Consider the following 5,000-nt stretch of genomic DNA (forward strand, 5'->3'; position numbering starts at 1 on the left):
ATTGATTTTTTAGTCAATTTTTTTTTGAAATGCTTTTTCTATTTTTTTTCTAGAATGTCTAATATCTTTTTTACATCTTCTACGTGAAAATGTTCAATTTTGATAAGGTCTTCTTGACTGTTATTCAAAAGGTCCAATAATGTATGTATATTGGACTTTTTGAGACAATTATAGATTCTGGGAGGCAATTCTAATTGGTCAATAAAAATATATTGAAGAGGCTAGTTCTTTTGTTTTTTTTCTTAGGTTAACTAATCTATTATGAAAAGGAAAAAAGGGTAAAGTAACTTGATGTTGATTGTTCTCTAAATAGAACGTTTCTTCTTCTACATGTAGAAAAGGAATAAATAAATTAATCAAATTCCGGGAGGCTTCATGAAGTGCTTCTTTAGGAGTTAAACTTCCATTTGTCCATATTTCTAGAAAAAGAATCTCTTGTTTTTCATTCCCATTCCCATAAGAATGAATACTATGATTCGCGTTTTGAACAGGCATGAATACAGCATCGATAGGATAACTTCTGTCTTCAAAGTTATTTGACATTTTTAGACTATATCCGCGATTCCTCTCGATTTTTAATTCAATACACAAATCTATTGGTTCCGTTAAGGTAGCTATATGCTGTGTATTATCAATGATTTCCACAGAGGGCGGTAAAATTATGTCTCGAGCAGTTATATATCCAGGACCTTGGACACAAATCAGCGCGTTGCGCGTTCCATATAGATTACTTCTTAATACAATCTCGTTCAAATTCATTAAAATTTCATGTACTGATTCTTGAATACCTACTATGTTAGAATAGTCATGTGGTATGTTCTCAGATTTTGCACGTGTAATACATGTTCCTTCTATTTCGCCAAGTAAAGCTCTTCGCATCGCAATGCCTATTGTGTCGCCTTGACCTTTCATAAGTGGAGACAGAATAAAGCGTCCATAATAAAGACGTTTACTGTCTCTTCTTGATTCAACACACTTCCACTGTAGTGTCCGAGTAGATACTTTGACTTTCTCTCGAACCATAGTAATTTTATTTGATCAGATCATTGAATCGTTTATTTCTCTTGAAACCCTTTCATCCTTTAGTTAGTTCTATACACGTCTTTTTTTAGGGGGTCTACAACCATTATGTGGCATAGGGGTTACATCTCGTACGAAACTTAAAAGTATACCGCTTCTACGAATAGCTCGTAATGCTGCATCTCTTCCGAGTCCAGGGCCTTTTATCCTTACTTCAGCTCGTTGCATCCCTTGATCCACTACTGCTCGAATAGCATTTCCTGCTGCGGTTTGGGCAGCAAAAGGAGTTCCTCTTCTTGTACCCCGGAATCCACAAGTACCTGCGGAGGACCAAGAAATCACCCGACCCCGTACATCTGTAACGGTCACAATGGTATTGTTGAAACTTGCTTGAACATGAATAACTCCCTTTGGTATTCTACGTACATTTTTACGTGAACCACTACGTGTATTTTTACGTGAACCAATTCTTAATATAGGTTTTGCCATATTTTTTCATTTCACAAGAAATATATGGATATATCCATTTCATGTCAAAACAGACCTTTTTTTTTCCAGCTCTTTGGACGTGCCGTTTCCTTTACGTGAGTTCGTTTAGTAAGATTATCCTTGTCTTTGTTTATGCCTCGGGTTGGAACAAATTACTATAATTCGTCCCCTCCTGCGGATTAGTCGACACTTTTCACAAATTTTACGAACGGAAGCCCTTATTTTCATAGTTGTTATTCCTTAATTCTGTGAATATATTTATTGGTGGACGAAAAAAAGGTTTCTTGATATTTTTGAATCTTGAATTGTATCTTCGTGAAAGGAATGGTTGAAATTAAAAAAAACCACTTACTCATTTGAATCCTTGTTATGGAGTCTAGAAAATGGCTGTCCCCTGATTAATTTATTTATATCTAAGAACTTACTCAAAATTTTACTTTTTTATCCTATTTTTATCCTATAGGTATACCTAAAATATGTCGAATCCTTTCAGAAGCATGAAAAAAAATCTTTAGTATCTAAACAAAATCGAAACATGCCGTTCTGAAGTTATTCAGAAAGAAAACTTTCATTAATTCATTTTTTCTTTAATTTCATTCGAAGTAAAACATCCGAAACTTTTTTGAACAGGGTTTTTATTACGCAACCCCCCCCCCTTTTTTTCACAAATCGTAAATTCCAGATATCTAATTTTTATATTAGAAGGATTACCATATATAACACAAAATTTCTCCGCCGATTCTTTTTAGTCGAGCTTCTCGGTCTGTCATTATACCTTGAGAAGTCGAAAGGATTACAATCCCTATTCCGCCTAAAATTCGTGGAATTCGTTGAGAGTTAGAATAGATTCGTAGACCCGGTCGACTTATTCTCTTTAAATTTAAAATCGTTTTATAAGATTCTTTCTTATTTCGTCTGTGTCTTAGGGTTAAAATCAAAAAATATTGGTTGCTTTCGCGATGTTTCCTCACGTTTTCGATAAAACCCTCTCGTAAAAGGATTTTAACTATGCTTTCGGTGATGTTAGTCGATCCTATCCGAACCGTACCTTTTCTATTCATGTCAGCATTTCGTATAGAGGTTATTATATCAGCAATAGTGTCTTTACCCATGATAAGTTAAAATTCCTTCTTGTTCTATAATTTTGATATAATCAACATGTTCTTTTTCTTTTATTTATATATAGATATAGACGAATTATATATTAATATATGAATTAAATTCTTAATATTTTATTATTAAGGGTATATGCGTGATACACAATCGATTAATTAATTTTATTTCAATACCAGTTTTTTAATCCTATACTAAACTATTGATATTTAGATCTTATAATACCTCAGGAGCTAATGAAACTATTTTAGTAAAGTTTAATTGTCTCAATTCCCGTGGGATCGCCCCAAAAACTCGAGTTCCTTTTGGATTTCCTTCTTGATCAATGACAACTGCGGCATTGTCATCATATCGTATTATCGTCCCATTGTTACGTTTGAGTTCTTTACAAGTACGTACAATTACAGCTCTAATCACTTCTGATCTTTCTAGAGGAGTATTTGGTATTGCTTCTTTGATTACAGCAACAATAACGTCACCAATATGAGCATATCGGCGATTACTAGCTCCTATTATTCGAATACACATCAATTCTCGAGCCCCGCTGTTGTCTGCTACATTCAAATAGGTTTGTGGTTGAATCATATCATTTTTTTTGTATCTCTTCTTTTAATGCAAAGGACGAAGTAAAAAAATATTGTTTGTCAAAAAAAAAGAAAACTTATAATCTTTTTATCCTTAAATGTTATTTAGCTTTTTCATTCTATACTCCTATTCAGAAATAATGAATTGGGTTTTTATAGGCATTTTTGATGCCGCTATTGAAATAGCTTTTCTGGCTATATTTTCGGGTACACCACCCATTTCATAAAGGATTTTACCTGGTTTAACCACAGCTACCCAATACTCGGGGGATCCTTTCCCAGAACCCATACGCGTTTCCGCAGGTCTTACTGTAACTGGTTTATCTGGAAATATACGTACCCAAATTTTTCCACCGCGTCGTACATTTCGTGTCATTGCTCGTCGCCCTGCTTCTATTTGTCTAGATGTGATCCAAGCGGGTTCAAGTGTTTGAAGAGCATATCTGCCAAAACAAATACGATTCCCACGAGAAGATATTCCTTTTAGTCTTCCTCGATGTTGTTTACGAAATCTGGTTCTTTTTGGGTTATAGTTGATGGGTTTTTTCTAAATTAGAAATTCCATCTCTACTACAGAACTGAACGTGAGAGTTTCTTCTCATCCAGCTCCTCGCGAATAAAAGGACTAAAAAAGTTTGTATTACGATATAGATGTAGTTAATGATTAATTCTATTAATCATGGTATTAAATTTCATCTGATTTCTTCTAAATTTGTGTATGTCTTTTTCGAAATGGAATCCAAGATGAATTCTATTTATTTAAAAATAACGTAATATCATCATCTTGAATGTCGTTTTTGTTAGAGTTAGAATATTCTAACAAATCCTTATTTTCTTTTATCTTTTTAAAAATTTTTTTTACTTGAAAAAAAAAATATTCGCCGGCGAATATTTACTCTTTCAATATCTATATTAAGTTTGATGTTTATCCTAGGAAATATCAGAATAAAAAATCAGAATAGATAATAAAGTTTCTGGTTTATTCCGCCATCCTGTCCAATGAATTACTAAGATTTGTTTTTCAATAGAATCCTCTATATTCATGGGTTCCGTCGTTCCCATCGCTTCTTGATTAATCATTAGGCCCGAATTCTACAATGGAGCTCTTATATGAATATGAAATTGGGAATTTCATTTTTTAATTTGTTTTTGAGTCAATTTTCTCAGTTTTTATTGGCTCAAGGCTCTTAATTTTTTTTGTTTTCAGAACAGATTTATCTAATTATTATGAATGAATCTGTATTGATGCTTTATTACATTGCTTTTCTTACAGTGACCTCATAGACTTTCCAAATTGGAATCATATATCATTAATATTCATTTTTTTCTCTCTTTCTTTCATCCTTCCACTTATCCGCATACTTTTCGATTACCTTTCAGCACTTATAATCATATTTCTTTATTCTTTTTTTTTTATTCAGTTGCTACAATGATATGATCAATTTATCATATCTTGACTGATTTTTTTATCCAGATAATGTGAAGCAATGAGTTGCTTAGGTTATTTATTAATGCTATAGTTATTAGTTACTGTTATAGGTAAGTTCTTTTTTCTTTTTTTTTTTATCTTAATCTAATCCTAAACCAACGAGTCACACACTAAGCATAGCAATTATATCAAAGGAGTTTTGATGGAAATTTTTATTCAATCTTATAGAATTGCTGATTTTATTCTTAAACATAAAAAAGAAGACTGCACTTTTTTATTACTGTATAGTGTTATACTACATAGTTTTTGTTTTTTATCGTTGGATAAAATGTAAAGATAAAGAAAGTTTTTTTATTCTTCGTCTA

This window comes from Camelina sativa, chromosome 11, assembly GCF_030686135.1.
Source record: "Camelina sativa cultivar CO46 ecotype springtype chromosome 11, ASM3068613v1".
NCBI classification, from domain to species: Eukaryota; Viridiplantae; Streptophyta; class Magnoliopsida; order Brassicales; family Brassicaceae; genus Camelina; species Camelina sativa.